The 16,288-nt window shown below is 39.0% G+C and overlaps 1 protein-coding gene across 1 annotated transcript in view; it reads right to left on the reverse strand.

Annotated features, from left to right (window-relative positions):
* The window catches only part of LOC137941193 (actin-related protein 2/3 complex subunit 3), a 37,077-nt gene extending 26,898 nt beyond the window's left edge, over positions 1 to 10,179 (reverse strand). The window contains exon 1 of the mRNA XM_068786505.1: positions 9,999 to 10,179. The gene's annotated coding sequence lies outside the window, so the exon portion shown is untranslated. The remainder of the gene's footprint in view (positions 1 to 9,998) is intronic.
* Positions 10,180 to 16,288: the final 6,109 nt, after the last annotated feature.

Raw genomic sequence — 16,288 nt, forward strand, 5'->3', positions numbered from 1 at the left:
GATGAACAGAACTTTGAACGAGCTTGCTAGGAGCATGAAATTACATGCGGGATTGCCAAAGATGTTCTAGTCTGAGGATATTAGCACCGTTGCCTATTTGATCAACAGAGGTCTCTCAACACCATTGAATTGCAAAATACCAGAAGAGGTCTGGAGCGGCAAAGAGATAAACCTTTCTTTCTTGAAAGTTTTTTGTTGTGTTTTTTATATTCATATTGATTATGCTATTAGAAATAAACTTGATGTTAAATCTAAAATATGTTTCTTTATTGGCTATAGTGGTACCGAGTTTGGTTATCGCTTTTGGGATGACTAAAGTTGCAAGGTTATCAGGAGCAAGGACGTGATCTTCAATGAAGGTGCCATGTATAAAGACAGGTTGAAAACAGAGTCTGAGAGCACAAGTGATGAAGCCAAGAAGTCTGAAGTGATTCAGGTGAGAGATCTTCCAATTATTGAGATGGAGAATATCACTTAGGAAGACCAGGAAAACATACCCCCATAAGTAAATCAGGACATTCCTGTGACTGAACTCATGAAATCTGCCAGAACTAGCAGACCACCACAGTGGTACTCCCATGCACTAAATTATATTTTATTGACTGATAAAGGTGAACCAGAGAGTTATGAGGAAGTCGTGCAAGTTGATGAATCAACCAAGTGGGAGTTGGCCATGAAGGACAAGATGGATTCACTGTTATCCAATCAGACATGGAAGCTAACCGAGTTACCAAAAGGGAAGAAGGCCTTGTAGAATAAATGGATGTACCGAATAAAAGACGAACATGATGGCAGCAAGTGGTAAAAGGCAAGACAGGTGGTAAAAGGCTTTCAACAAAAAAAAGGCATTGACTACACTGAGATTTTCTCTCCAGTAGTGAAATTGAATACTATTAGAACAGTGCTTGGACTAGTGGGAAATGAAGACTTGCACTTAAGAGCAGTTGGATGTAAAGACAGTCTTTCTTATCATTCTATTGCTATATGTTGATGACAAGTTGATAGCAGGTGCTTGCAAATAGGAAATAGAAAAGTTGACAAGGGAGTTGTCCAAGAAGTTTGCAATGAAGGATTTGGGTGTTGTAACACAAATCCTTGGGATAAGGATTACTAGGGACATTGATGTCTTGAAACTGTTACAAGAAGAATGTGTGAAGAAGGTGCTAAGATAAATCAACATAAATGATGCAAAACCAGTAAGTACTCCTTTGGCTAGTCACTTTAGGCTATCTAAGGAGCAGTCACCTTCTATAGAACAGGAGCAAGCCAACATGGCCAATGTGCCTTATGCTTCTGCTATTGGCAATCTCATGTATATCATGGTGTGCACTAGACCAGACATAGCTCATGCAGTGGGAGTTGTGAGCAGATATATGAGTAATCCAGGTAAGCAACATTGGGAAGCAATAACGTGGATTCTCAGGTATTTGAGAGGCACTGTAGACTCAGCCTTATGTTTCAGAAAATCAAACTTGGGATGATAGGGTTATGTAGACGCTGACATGGCTGGAGACATTGATGGCAGGAAGAGTACCACTTGATATCTATACACAATGGGTGGTACAGCAGTTAGTTGGGTCTCTAAGTTGCAAAAGATAGTTGTTCTTTCCACTATTGAGGCAGAATATGTTGTTGTGACCAAAGCCAACAAAGAGATCGTATGGTTGCAGTCTTTCTAGGAAGAATTAGGTCTCAAACATGAGAAGAATGTGTTGTATTGTGACAGTCAAAGTGCTATTCATTTGGCGAAAAATCCCGTTTATCATGCCAAAACAAAGCATATACAGGTGACTTATCACTTCATCAGATCGGCTCTGGAGGATGAAGTCTTAGCACTTGAGAAGATTCAAGGAAGTCGGAATCCTGCTGATATGTTGACAAAGACTGTTACGATTGAGAAAATGAAGTTGTGTGCAACTTCAGTTGGACTTCTCTCTGAGGATTGAGAAGTTGTTGCCACTGCAGAGGAGATATTGATGATGGATTAGTCTCCAAGTGGGAGATTGTTAAGTTGTGGGGCCTAATCAATGCCCTACGTTGAGTCGGTACGTTGATCGACCTTCGCAGTCAAGTCGCCGTGGGGATTGGAAGGGGGCGGGAAGCCCCCCTTCTGAGGGTGTGGGGGTGAATCCCCCGCCCGGTCCAAGATATATTAACCATTGTTTCGTTAAGGGCAGTTTGGAAATTTTATTCTTGTATCGTGGTTGCCCTAATTTTCTCTTTATAATTGAGGGGCACCGCTATTACGGTTTTATCATCACCAATAAGGAGCTGGAGTTGTAGCCTGAGAGAGGTTAGAGAAAACACCTGTAAGTGTGTGCGATTTCTATTGTAAACTATTTCATCTTTATAGTGGATTATTAGTGGAAAACATAAGGTAGTCTCACCTTGAGGCAAACCTATATAAATCTTGTTGTCTTGTTTTCATGCTAGATTTTCCTTTCTTCCGTGATTATTATTATTGCTCTCGTTAGTTTGGAATTAGGGCGTCTAATTCCTAACATTCCTCTCCCCATTGGGACCACCCCAAAAGGAAGTGCCGCTTGAGGAATTCGAGTCTGCCAGCCACGGTAGCAGGGCATCAAAATAGCGAGAGGTAATAACTTTGGATTCCATGAATACAGGATTTAATAAGAGTGAGCTTGCCGGCCTTATAAAGGAATTTCCCTCGCCAAGTAGCCAGCCTATTCTCCATCCGATCAATGACAGGTTGCCAACACTGCTTACCCGATTTACCGTTAGTCAACAGAAGGCCGAGGTAGGTGCTAGGAAAACTAGTGATTCTGCATCTGAGGTAGTCAGCCATACAATTGAGAGTGGTTTGCTCAATATTATATCCCGATATAGAAGACTTGGCCCAACTGACTTTCTAACCTGATGAAAGCTCGAAGAGATTCAATAGTGCCTTGAATCAGATAATATGTTCCATCGAACCCATGCCAAATAGAATGCTATCATCCCCATATTGAAGAATAGAGACGTCTTGGTTAGGTTGGTCAGAGATGGGAGAGAGCCAACCAATGTCTTTAGCATGGCGGATCATGATAGGCAAATACTCAGCAATGAAGGTGAAGAGGAAAGGAGGCAATGGGTCGCCCTGTCGAATCCCACGGCTCACTGGATATTTCTTGACTCAATGTCACCTAGGCTTCAAGGCCTTCTCAATGGGCTCCGTATTTTTAGAGACAATTGTGGAAGCCCTCTTCACATTGAAAGAGACTCGAAGGTGGTTATTGGATAGTGCAATCACACATCCCCCCCACCCGCGTGGTGCCATTGGGACACCTTCTTGGAGATTCTTGATATTGCCTCTCAATTTTCTTGTATTTAGTCTCATTCTGAGATCCGCAAATTCAGCAACTAATGTGTTTACCAAGCAGAGAGCAACCCTCCAATCTCTTGTTGTTAGGGTTTTGCTCCCCTAATTTCTATATTGTTCTCTCTCTGTTAATATATACATCATTTTCAACAAAAAAAAGTATGGAATAAGACGCACTTGAAGGAGTTCATGAGCCGCCATGGCCGAGTCAAGAATATTCCGGCCTTTGATGAAGGCACTCTGATACGGCTGGATAATCTGTGGAAGGACCTTTCTGAGGCGGTTAACCAACAACCGCGCGATTACTTTGTAGGGGTTGGTGGTGAGGCTGATGGGTATGAAATCGGAGGGAGCTCGGCATTGGTTTTCTTGGGAACTAAGGCTATGAAGATCTAAGCACCCGATATGTGATACCACAGTTGTAGAAATTATTGGCAAAGGCGTAGACATCATCACGGATTGCCTACCAGCAATGTATGTAGAATTCCCTATTAAACCCATCAAGTGTAGGGGCATGGTTAGTGGGTAGGCCAAGAGCTGCATCTTCGATCTCCGCATGGGAAAAAGGAAGTTCCAAAGTATTGGCCGAGCTGGGGCTAATATGCTAGAATATAGGCATGTCAAACTGGTCCTCAGTGTAAAGATCTACAAAAAATCTCACCATAGCATTAGTAATGGAGGGTCGGTCTGAACTCACTTGTCCCTCACTATTGAGGGAGGTGATTCGGTTAACCCTCCAACGGGTCGAGGCGATGGAGTGGAAGAACCTTGAGTTTCCATCACCCTCGGCCAACCAGTGAAATCCGGCACGCTGTTTTCAGATAATAGTTTCATTATAAGTCAAGTTTTGAAGATTACAAGTGAGATCAATACGAAGAGAATATTCAGAGTTTAAAAAGGACCTTTGTTCCTCGAGTTGGTCCAGGGTGGTGATTCGACTGAGGAGAGAATTCTTCAAACAGGAAGCAGCACAACGGCATTCAGAAGACCAGGCCTTAATGCGAGCCTTAAGAGACTTGAGTTTGAGCGGGAAGTTCCATCCCGGGTTGGGGTTGGCAGGAAGAGAAAGCCACCAATCCTTGATTTTGGAGTCAAAGTCGGTTTCTCAGAGCCAATGGTTCTCGAAGCAGAAAAAAGAGTGCCCCCACTGCTGGAATTTTGTGTCAATGAGGATTAGCCAGTGGTCCAAACAAATCCAATTTAGCACCGTGCCAGTGGTGCTAGGATAGAGGTGTAGCCAGCTGGAGTTTGCAAGAAACCCATCGAGCTTTGATAGGATGGGAAGTTGTTGTTCGTTGTTCCAGGTGTACGTCTTCCCAGAGAGAGGAATTTCAGATAGCTCAAGACTCCCAATGAGATCGCCGAAGGCTCTCATAGTGGAGGTGGTCCTTCTAGCAGGGGGGAAATTTTTCATGGCAATGGCAAGTAGCATTGAAATCTCCGGCTAGGATCCATGGTAGGCTCCACTACTGAGAGATGCTCAGAAATTCATCCCAAAATTTGGCATGGTCTTGATAAATTGTGGGACCATAGATGCCAGCAATGGCCCAACAGTGCCCCAAAACCCGGTCTTTCAGACGAAGTCCAATGGAGTATGTAGTCAGCACAAATTGGAGGGTTTCAATGTGGTTTGGGTTCCAAATGACAACCATCAATTGCAGTGGAGGGGTGAAATGGAAAGGTAACCGTCAGACTGTTTGTCAGGGGGGTAGGTGGGGGTGATTTGAATTTTGAATGGGAGCCTCGACGGGGGATGGGTTTGAGTTGAAGGGAGGGGAAATGTGATCGAGTTGACCTTCTGAGTTAGGATTGGGCAGAGGGGAGACCTCCATGTCGCCAAAGGTGAGCTGGACCCAGAAGGTGGCCGGTTCTGAGGAGAGTTTCAGGAGAAAGGAGGCGGTCATTTGCTGGGTAGGGCAGATAAAGAACTTAGCCTGTGAGAGGTCAGCCATGGATGCAGTGTCGTTGTCAATGTGTATCAGGGTGCCAAAGATATTGGCAATCCTTTCGATAGTGTGCCAACACCATAGCTCCACCGGAATCCCGCGAGCAGTGACCCACTACCCTGGGGGGGCGCGAGTGATGGGAGGGGGACCAATCAAGGATTCCATCCACCGGACAGTTTGGTTGTTTGGTGGCCTCTTTGGTTAATGATATGTCTTCAACTGATTTGAAATGTAGGAGCCTTAGTTGATCAGAGATGTGGGATATTAGTGGAGTGTAGTTGAGGGATAAGTGAGTGGGACCCATTGACGGATAAAGTGTTTGGTGGAGGAGGGTGAGCGGCTGAGTACCAAAGCAGCAAAGCAAGGCAATGTGAACCGTCCGAAAAGGCTTGGGTTGGGAGGGTCGCGGTATGAGCTGGAGTAGGCGGTTTCGGAAGGCGTCCCACCCGAAGTCCGTGTTGGTAAGTTGAGGGATGAACAGAATACCCATGATCCCACCTCCGCGACATTGGGTGATACAGTATTCTGGCCGGTCATGGTAGAGTTGGGTGGTGAGGTAGAAGACGAACTCGCCCATCCAGAGCTCCCTGGCGAAGCTTCTTCCAGTGCTGCTCCCACTGACTTTGTCAAAGAGCTTAATGAACCTTCATCCTCGGTTGGGACGGAGATGAATGATCTTCGACTTCCTGTCACAAACAAAATACAGATCGCCAGTCTAGATCTCTCGTGGGTTTTCCTGATAGTAGTGGTAGTCTTTCCGTACTTGCAGGAGAAGGTGGAGGGGTTGTTGGTCAAGGCTTGTGAAAGTCTTCTTTTAGTTGACCTGTTGGTGGCCGTCTGCCACTCACCAGTGTTGTCTTCCAATGACCCCCTCTTCAAAAGTCTTCCATTCTGCTGCAGCTGCTGAGTGAAATCCTGAGCACCGTCGAGGTCGCCACCTTGACCATTCCCAGGGGGGGGGGATGCGAAGGCGTGGAGACGGAAGGGTGACCAAAGAGTCAGTCTGACCCAGAGGGTCTCCCAAGAATCCACACAGCAACATTGTTTCTCTTACTCAATACTTTATGTTTTCATTCTCTTTCTTATACAGAACAAATGGTTGAGCTTTAAATAAACAAGAACAAAGAAGAATAAGAAGATAAACACACTTCTATCTCCCTCCTTGCCAGCCTTTACAAGGGCTGTCTGAAGTCGTAGTTTACCAGACCCACTAGAATGTTTTTGCAAATTACTGTATCATGTAAAACAGTAACATAACAACAATTAGAGCTGCGTCTATGAGGGGTTTCAAATTAATGGAGAAGATTATTGCTCTGAGACAGTTGGTCAAGTAAATATGAGAATGATAAACCAACACCGTGACCCAAAACCACATTAGGCGTAACCTCCAAAATGACAAAGCCAAAATTCAATAGTTCACTTCCAGAATCAAATGGGTGTAGGACAATGCAAACATTGGATGGTATTGGATCATCTCACTTATAAACAGATAATAGGAATTGCAAATTGAAATATCCATAAAGTGGTGGACACTAATGAAACTTAAATAGCAGTGACTTCAACATCTTTATTTCAGAAAGAAGAGCACTCTTTTTTCATTAAAAAGAAAGGAAAAAATGGAAAAAAAATAGAAGAGCATTCCATTTTTTTCAGAAAGATAAAGAGTTTTATTGTGAGAAAAGACAGACTGCAAGGATTCCAAACAGCAAAAAAGTTGAAAACGGTAGCAACTATAGCAGGAGAGTAGGAAACATATCAAGAGCTAATATATGAGTCTCACATTGAGGTGTCCAGGAATGCATATCCATGAGATGGAAACACCACACTCATGTCCTGAGTCTTCTATAAGAAACAGAGCAGTCACAGTGGTGCATCACAATTGGAGGTTCATCTAATTGCATTTATGTAATCTCATTCAACAATGACAGCCACATCAAAGCGATCTTTGCAGTGTCTTCTATCATGAGATAAGTCTTTCCAGAAAATAAAAAGGTACTGATGATGACTAGAAATCAGTTTTGGTAAAAACAGAGTTCTAAAGTTTCCTGGGAAGATTATCAGGTCCTTAGTGCATTTCTCATGGCATTATTAAATGACAAATGTTATTGACCTAAAGTTTGGACACAAAAATGTGAAACAAAAATGGAAATTAGAAACAATGTTAAATGCAAATAATATCAAAACACACTGGATGCACGGTACTAAAAATTAGAAAGCAATTTAACTTTTAAGTAACTAGATGCACATTACTCAAAATTTAGAATGCAATCTTTTTTTCTGGAGAATATGTAGAGTTATCTCCATGTGAGCAATGCACCTTCTATCTTTGTACTGAGTTTCATTTTTTTTCTAATGTTTCTTTTTGTATACCTTTGGCCTTGTTGTACAGTGGCCTTCATGTATCTTTTTTCTATAATCTTCAGTTCTCTTCTCTCATTCAATAAAATTCTCAGTATTTTCAAAAACATTGAAATGAAATTTTGACCTTAACCAGTTCAAATTTTCGGTTTTAAGGTATTTCACTGCATTCGATATGAAGCAGAAGTGCTATAATTGGTGACTTTTGCTGACTAAGTTTGGCCAAAACAGAGATGTAAATTGTTCAAGCTTCTAAGCTCCCTAAACGTTTACTTGGCGTAAACTAGAGGCTCGCCTAAAAAATAACACTTTGAATCATGAACTCTATGATTTCAAGCTAAGACATTAATTTTTTAGCCTAGTTTCTCAAACAATGTCAACAACTTCAAAATGCTTAAAGACAGAATGGCCCTCTATATCTTTAAGCTTTTCTCACTAATATGGAGGCATATAAGATTCAGAGAGTATGATCTGACAAAGTCATAATGTTCGACAGTACATATGCAAACATTAACACAACAATAAGAACAACTATTTCCAGCAAATGCACCTTTACTTAAACGTGAATTGGACAGGATTTTTGTTTTAGTTTTAGAAAGGCAGGTAAAGGAATGATTATTTTAAGTTACCAAAAGGAATAACTGTTACATTGATTTTGTAATTACTGTGCTAACATCATACATGTATCCATGTCACAGTTGACTCTTGGATATTGTCAGTTCATAACCAGCAAACAGAGTATCAAAAACATCCATGCAAACAAAAGGGCATAGGTTCAGCATCTAATGGCAGGCCACACCATGTCATAAGCCTCCTTGATGAGCTTGGGAAAACCAGAAATAAGACATCTGAAAATTTATCCCTATGTACAATCAACTGCTATGGATCCACAAGATGTATCTTGAGTTCTTATCTGGTAGAAAAGAGAGAGATAGAAAAAGGCCTGTCCGCCGATAAAGGGACAAGAGATGGTTGAGCAAACGAAGCACCTCAGATATACAGGATGAAACTCCTTGCCAACAGTGACATAAAGTGGAGATTTTGGGAATACGAAATGTAATGTTTTTTGTTTCTTTTTGGTGTGCTATACCCAATAAAAGTTGAAACTTTAAAGTAACTTGAAACAAGTGCCATTTCTGTCATGTTTTCTTTAGTACTCATTTGGCTTTGAGAGAAAAGGGAGAGGAAATAAAATGCTTCTCTTATTTCGATGAGAGAAGAAGATAGGGGAAAAAGTAGAAGAGAAATATCGTTTCTTTTATTTTTATGTAGATAAAAATGACAAACAAATAATAATAATAATCAAGAGAGGGAAGCAGGAAGGGGTGTTAATCCATCTGAAACTAAAATTCAATTCCAAAAGAACATAATTCTTTTTATCAAGGTTCTCATTTTTTTGGTATGACACAAAGGGATAATGAGAACCAGATGTTGATTGAATCTATAGCTTTTGACTCTCCGTTATTCTAAAAAAAGAAAGAGTGAGAGAGAGAATCTTCTTACCTTGTATAGTTGTTCCAAGTTTACAATATTTTGCAGCTCAAAGTTCTTCATTTGTAAAGCTACTTTCAAAACTGTTTGTGTTGTGATAAGGCATAACTCTCTCTTATGACTAAATTCTCCCTTGACTGTATTAATTATTAATAAAATCAAATATAGCCAATTATTGAAGACCTCACTGTAGACAATGTGAAGAACCAATATTGAAAAACGGTGTAGTCGATATGAACAGATGGAGGAGTTTACAGAAAATGCTGACATTAGACGTTGAGGGAAGAAAGGAAACTTCTTTATGTGCTAATAAGAATGTCATGGTGCTAGGAGAGCTTCACAGAGGATCATATCTGCCATTGAGCAAAAGGAAGAGAGCCGGGGAATAAGAACCATGTGGCTGCTATCAAGGAGAAGAGGGACAAGATTGAAATAGACTGAATATTCGTCGTATTGTATTTATCCTTTTCCCATCAATAGAACTGTATAATCGCAGGGTGGTAAGCAAATCGTGATGAATTTGATTTAATTTTCAACAGAAGACGTCATACAATTCCTTTTGGTAGTCCAGATATTATTCCAATTTTCTGCAGTGCTTTATCTCACTACACCTGGAATACGTATCCACATGAATTTGAGGACTTCGCATCTGGTAAAGCTATTCAAGGTCTCTTTTTTTCTTTTCTTTAGCAATCGTTCGTATAACGAACAATTGAAGAAACCATCTAATGAATGCATCAATGTCCAATCAAAATACCCTCTTAAAAAGAACTTAGTAAAGAAGGAATTTCGCACCATATAATTGGGGAAAAAGTCAAATTGGAAGAAGAGAAAAAATGGAAATCAGACAAGGAACTGCTGATCTAAAGGAGGAGAGGACTTACAATTCTGGATTCTGCTGGACGTTTGTTGTAATGGATGGAAGTTTCGTCCTTCGAAGCAATCTCCTGAAACTTCGTTTTGGTTTAGCTCTTCGTATGGCAACTATCCTCGGCGTCTGGCTCGTTTCTTCTATAAGAAAAGCGGAGAAGATCGATTACAGAGAAGGAAAGCTCTCGGTTTTTTCTCTGGAAAAGGGGAGGGAGAGTCGTGTTTTTTCCCTTCAGCGTCGTGAGGTTTTACCGACTCGGAACCGAGAACAGACTCAGAATTCCCATTTTCCGAGTCGATCGAGCGAGTCGGACGAGGAGTCGCCAGTCAGACTCGACCATTGTAGAAGGGTCAAGTCTAACCCGAATCCGTCTCCCTAAATCTTAAGTTAAGCCAAATCGAGTCATGCACCAACTCGATGAGTCAGAAAACTATGGACTCGAATGAAACTAAAATGCGCCTAAGCGTCTTTTCTGTTGATCTAAACCTTCTTACAGGTTGAAACTTGGGTTTTTACTTTATTTGTTTGATTTAGAAAGAGAGGAAAATCAGGGGACACATAAATGCCCGCCTTTGCAATACCTTGTATATTTGTTCAGTTGAAATCCAATTAAAATTTATTTTTATTGTTTTAAAAAAAATTATACTATTTTATATTATTATTTACTTTATTATATTATCAATATTATCAAAACCGAACCAAACTAGCCAGTTCAACCAGGTTAAACCGGAATCAAACTCTTTTTTTATTCTTATTTAGGCAAAAATTAGTTTTATATTAAAATCAAATGACCCAACTGATTCGTCCGGTCCAACCACAAATTTGGACTAATTGAATTGGATCTAATATGATCATTATAGTGATTCTGAGTGGAGACCAAATACTTGTATAAAAACGTAAACTATTGGATTGTGTAAACAATTAACAAAATAAAAATATAATAAATCTAATACTAGCATCAAACTTTGATCCAACTTATAGTTGAACCGTGTCTAACCGAATTAGATCAAAACCGGCCATCCTATCGATTTAATGGCCAATTTGGTTTTAGTAACATTGATATTTATAATAATATTATTTCAATAGGTTTTCCTTCCAGATTTACAAAACATAAATTTCCCCACTAAGAGAGTTAGAAATGTTTCATTTACAAATAGCCACTCTCAGGTTTCAAACTTTTTGGATAGTAATAAGACCAAAGTGTCTATTATGAACACATTCTCCCTTCACTACCTTAATTATAATTAATATGTGGTCAATTACTTTCTAGCTTTAGACAATGGAGTTAAGGAAAATCGCTACTTCAACTATATAAAGGAGTTGAATAAAAAATTACAACAACAAAAAAATTATTGAGGAGAAGCCTTGTTGACCTCTTATTACTTGATCTATCGATCTCCATCAACCCCTTGATATAAAAAAACCCAGTTAAAAAAAATGTGAGAGTGAGAAAGAAGTTTCTTATGGGCACTCAAGATTCTCATGTAGAGCCTTTGTGTACATATTAAAACAAAAGAAGAACAAGTTTGTTTCAAAAACGAGCAATGCATTTCTTGGGGGATACTTATTCGAGTATAATCTATGATGATCAAGAAGAAGATCATAAGGAGTATATACCACAAGAAAAAAAAAACATTAAATGATTTTGCCACCACTAAAAGAGAGGGGTTTTACCCCCTTTCTTGGGTTTTTGAGTTGTACGATCCATACATGGGATTTGGTCTAGTTGAATGTAGTTCAATTGGTTGATATGATCTAAGTTTTATATGGTTCTTATAAAGATTAAATACAAGTAAAATTATTTCATAAATTTAACTGACATATGAGGTCTCAATCAGCTAAGAAATCCATCCTTGTCTCTCCTTACAATCTATACTTTTGAAAATTCAATTTCATTATATCCCTCTATAAATTTGAAAACTAAATTTTAAATGAATTTAAAAAATAAGTAAAAACTTCAAATATAAAAATAAATAGACTATCTCATCACATGCAACAAGGAATGACTTTGTCCAATTGAATGTCTATTGTTTGTTTACTAATACTTTCTACATTCAACTTAATATGTCTCTATAATTTAAAAAATAACATAAGATAATAGTTGATATAACACACACACACACACACACACACACACATATATATGTTACATTCTGATGGTCCTTAGTGGTAAATACATTTATCACAACCATTTCCTGCTAGCATTGGAGTTCATTTATATGGATTTCTATGTGCTTCAACTAACTCAGTGAGTGACTTGAGATGCCAACGCATTTGATATGTACAGTCACATAATTTTCTCCCTAAATGTAATGATTACATCTTTAAACAAATTTATCTTCTGTTACATTGACCTAAAAAAGTTCCTTTTAAGTATCGTATAAAATAAACAAAGAAAACTTTGAATTAAGTATATGAAATAGCGAAAACAAAATTTAACAACTATGTAAGGGAAACATTAGGTTACCTCAATATATAGGTACTCAAGTCAACCAAATTAAAGAGACCAAAATCTATCAAATTCTTTCTCTCAAAAGAAGTATATATTATGAAAAAATATTATACTTGAATTAAAGTTATCAAACTCTACTTTCATAAGGAGAAAACATCTTGTCAATCTGATTTATATGTAAGGAGATATTAGCATTGGAGTCAGAAACCATCAAGATACAAAAAGAAGAAGATATAATGGTCATAAAAGATTCAATAATGAAACTTTTTATGTCAAATTAGGTATAAAATAAAGCTCTTTGAGTCTAGTTTCTTAAAAAAAAAAAATTTTTGTGATTCTTCAACTAAAGGTCGGTTCTACCAAAAATCTCTCCTTTTTGTTATCTCTCTTTCTTATTATCTCTCTATGCATTGGTGTGAATTGAGTTTCAAATTTCTCTTCTAATCAGAGATTTTTTTTCATAATTAATCACTTCACAATGTTCTCATTCAAGGTATGCAAAAATTTCCTTCTTCGATGTTGTTTTCAAGTTTTATGTTGTTGTTACTTGGTTGTGTATCATACGCTTCATCAACTTCGACAATTGTCGTCATCCCCCAAAAAAGTTATACTTGGTCAAATTTATTAAGTTTTACCGTTATAGTCTCCCCTAAAAAAAGGTCATATTCTAGATTCATTTGGAAGTACGAGTTTTGCATTGTTAGCTCCTTCCAACTAAAGTTGTTTTCCTCCAGCATTTATTTAGTTTATCTTATTGTGTTTCCATCACTTCAAAGCAATGCTTAGACCTTAGGAGCGTGTCCAACATCCAGCATGAATCAATTCTTTTATTCTTCACCCAATTGTGTTTGAGTGACCCTTAAACAACAAGTAGTGTCTTTGTGTAGTCCTAAAGTTTAACCATTTTTTCCGCCTTTAAAATTGAGTGGAGAGTGTTTCAAATAGTCACCATTTTGATTGGTGTATAGAGCTTTGTCGTATAGCTGGGAGTATATCCTTCTCCCACATTGTGTTTTGTCCAAGTTGGGTCTCTATGTCATTTTTATCCTTAACTTGAGGGGGAGAGGTAGAAGAAGAAGTACAAGAAAGAGGTATTTTTTTCCATAAGTTGTGGTAATTTTTATGTGACCAAAATATTCAAAAAAAGGGGGAGAACAAATGATGAAGATTTAACATCTATGAAAAAATTTTAGCCAATGAAAATTAAAGACCAAGATTGAAGACCAAAAATCCTTTTCATTGCAAACTAAAGTTATAAACTCCAACTTGAGGGGGAGTGTTGAAGAGTAAATATGGAAGTGTTACATGACTCTCATGGTAAGAAGTCTCACAAGGCCAGAATTAATACGATGAGTCTTATAAGAGTCTCATAGGAATAGGTCTCACAAAAGAGTCTTAGTGAAAGGTGTTTTAGTTATGTTAACTTTCTATTTATGTTCATTTGTTCATGTTGGAAGATGGGCCCAAACCCAGATGACCAAGGAAGGCCCACATATCCAAGTGTATTGAAAGACGGACCCAAACCCATAAGATATGGACCCACCATGATCACATGAGTTGGTGGGACCCACCATGATCACGTGAAGTGGCATGATGAGTCATTACACGAGTTGGAATCCTTATCACATAAGTTCGAAGATTTGGCACGAGTTGGAATCCTTATCACACGAGTTGGAAGATTTGGCAAATCTTCCTAGATTAATGTAATTGATTTATCTTCCCTTGATTTATGTAGATTTGAATAATCATGATTGATGTAATTAGGTTTAAGTTCCAGGGGCATAATTGTAATACTGTAGTTTGATTAATCTATAAATTGAGCTTCAGGGGAAGGGTTAGGATAAAAATTCCATAACCTCTTCTTCCTCCTGTTTTCACCCAATGGGTGCCTTTCTCTTTTTCTCTATGAGCTAAATCCATGGAGTCCTGAAAATCAACATGGTATATTGATTTTCGGGACTCGTAGCCTTTTTATTTTTTATTTTTTCTATATACAATGCTTCTGTTTTTTTCTACTAGTAATTGCCACCAAGCTAATATGTCGGAGGCAACCACTAGAGAGCCCATCTTCTGTCGTTTTATTTTATTTTAATCGGCCAACCCATCTGGCTTACCGTCTTCAGTTGAAGCCTCCCCGTCACCGTCGTGGTTGTTGCTGTCGTTTCTAGAACCAGCACTTATGGGGACCATCCTCTGGTGACAATATTAATCTTGGGGAGCAGAAGTCATTTTTCAAAAATCTTTTTGACTGTATGTATTTTTCGCTAATTGAAACCAAAACCAATCTCATTGGCGCCCACCATGGATGTTTACCGAAAGATTTATCCCAAATAACTTGGTCTATCTGGTGGATGTAACTTGCTTTGTGCCCTGACATATTTTCAACTCAAATCTTCAGAAATTTATATACGCTGCTTAATCAACAGTCCATTTTGATTCAAGTTGTTGCTGGAGAAGATGACACCAAAAAATCTACTTCACCGTTGGTTTTTACCTGCTCTCTCATTATATGATGCCAAAAATCTCATTTGGAGAATAATTCAAGATTGTGTTGTTGTCTTCACACTGCTGATTTATTGTCTTATCTGTTGCTGAGTTGTCGTTTCTGGACGACGAATCAACTTGGCGGATTTGCCGTAATTCTCACTAGTTCCCGGTGCTGCCTTGCCATTATGCCGAGGTTGTGTTTCTGTCGAGGTTCTGTTTTTCCGAAGATGATGTTGTTGTTTCTCGAGACTTGACGATCTCTAGTTCTCTGATTATGACAGTTGCTCCACTATAGAAACAAGAGGGAAGCGAGAGGTGATTGATTGTTTAATCCACTATTATAGTTTATGTTTCAACTAATTTCTTCTTGTTGGTTCATCACTGGCTATACGGGAGGCAACACCGCGGGATGACTCTGCTATCCCACGTTGTTCGGGGAAGATGATACTATTGTCATTGATATTGGGAAGTTTTGCTATCATTCAGAAACTTATTGATGATTCCATCACCTGCATACTTATCTTCATTGTTGGATCACTGCTTTCCGTTTTTCATTTTCTTTCAGAGAGTCTAGAATAAAAATAAATAAATTTTGAATAGACGCCATGTTGGGTTCTAAGAGGAAGACGAAGGCATAGTTGAAGAATTAAATGTATCCCTAAGTTAGGAAACATTTAATCAGCTCACTGGTTCTATCGAGCGACCCAGTTTTGTTCCGCCAGGTTAACCCAGCGAGTTGGGCAGTTATGGTCCCGGGTCATGGATCTTGTAATTCGGTGTTGGCAAGGAGGATCCAGAGCTTAGTGGACGAGTTCAGCACTGCTATGGTTTCCTTATGCTGGAAGGGTTAACCCAGAACTCAGTGAACAAGTTCAGCACTGCATTGGCTAGCCTTGGTTTCGGTAAATGGAAAAGAGAAAGGAGAAAATGGAAGAAATCAGAGCTTGTTGAGGAGAACTCCAAACCTTGTTTAGGCTAAAATCAAACTTCTCCCTTCATATTCCACTTTCCCTCCCCCATAAGGTTGGAGCCAACACAAGTTCAAGCTAGAAAATTATAGTAATATCCTTGTGGCATATTTTCTCTTTGACTGAAATAAAAATGCAGTAAAAAGTAAATTAAAATAAAGGCAATTAACTTAATACTAGATGACTCAGCAACGACGCCTCTGAATGACTTGACCTACAATTGAGTTCATAACATCACTCTCCCCCTAGAGAAAGAGCTTGTCATCAAGCTCAAAGGCAGGGTAGGCTTGGCGGAATCTCTCCACATCTTCCCATATTGCATACGCTTCATCTGTGTTAGCCCACTGGATGATAACCTCCCACTTGTTATGAAGTTGTCGGGCTTGCAAGGATGCG

The sequence above is a fragment of the Aristolochia californica genome, unplaced genomic scaffold, assembly GCF_029961685.1.
Source record: "Aristolochia californica isolate CCGP_79_NKW_82.1479 unplaced genomic scaffold, dmAriCali1.0.hap1 SCAF_10, whole genome shotgun sequence".
Taxonomy (NCBI): domain Eukaryota; kingdom Viridiplantae; phylum Streptophyta; class Magnoliopsida; order Piperales; family Aristolochiaceae; genus Aristolochia; species Aristolochia californica.